The sequence below is a fragment of the Arachis ipaensis genome, chromosome B01 (genome assembly GCF_000816755.2).
Source record: "Arachis ipaensis cultivar K30076 chromosome B01, Araip1.1, whole genome shotgun sequence".
In the NCBI taxonomy this organism is placed as follows: domain Eukaryota; kingdom Viridiplantae; phylum Streptophyta; class Magnoliopsida; order Fabales; family Fabaceae; genus Arachis; species Arachis ipaensis.
The window spans coordinates 12790844-12791774 of record NC_029785.2 but is presented as its reverse complement, the minus strand read 5'-3'; the positions used below and the strand labels follow the sequence as shown (position 1 = coordinate 12791774).

Here is a 931-nt window from a genome sequence, read left to right as displayed (position 1 = left end):
TAACTCTTACAAAATATTACTAGATCTATGTTTGAGTTTAAATTTTATCTTTAAATTAGAGAGATAGAGATATAAAAGCACATAAAAAGATGCAAAATGAATGTTTTCGTCTCTATTTTTAGATTATAAAAGAAAAATAAAAGTTCTTGTTTGATATCTACAACATAAAAATTTGGTAACTCAGTAATTTTTTTTTTCGTGTTCAGAGTCAAATAAACAAGTAATTTATATTTATTATCTCTGTATTCTATCTCAAATATAAAACCTAAATGCATGCTAAGAGAATTTGCAAACAAAGGAAGGGTTATGGTTTTAATTTTTTTTTTTTGAAACAATAAATTACCAATTGTTTCGGTTCACGCTTCACACACACAAATTAAAAATGATAAACACTTAATGATAATCTATCATTTTAATTCGAAAAGTGAGTGAAAACTAACAATAGTATATCAAATATACAAAAAAAAAAAAAAAATCAATTTAGATAATTTTTAAAAAAATTTAATCCTTTTATTTTTAAATAAGTCTTACTGTAAGTGCGTGCATATTTTTGTCAAAATATATTTTTTCCTAAACCTACGTTTATTTACAAACACATGACATTTAATTTAGATATAGATACAGAAATACAAAATTATATTTGAAAAATGATATATAAATTATTTTGGGACACGAATTAATATATTTTGTGTATTTTTTATCAAAATAAAATAAAGATAATAGACGAAGACACACTTTATTTTTTTATTTTTTTATTGTCACTATCAATTTTTTGTAATTACATTTTTTATAATTCTATTTTTCTTTCTAAATTGTGTGAAAAAAAATAAAGATAAGTTGAGCTTTTTATTATTTATTCTATCTTATATTCAATTTATTATTAAATAAAATATAAAAATATATTTTTTTATTTTTTTGTCATATTTTCAGT

General features: G+C 19.7%; 1 protein-coding gene across 1 annotated transcript in view; it reads right to left on the bottom strand.

The window, feature by feature from the left end:
• Positions 1 to 931, bottom strand: part of LOC107625292 (aldehyde dehydrogenase family 3 member F1) — a 23266-nt gene that overhangs the window by 20667 nt on the left and 1668 nt on the right. The window lies entirely within an intron of this gene.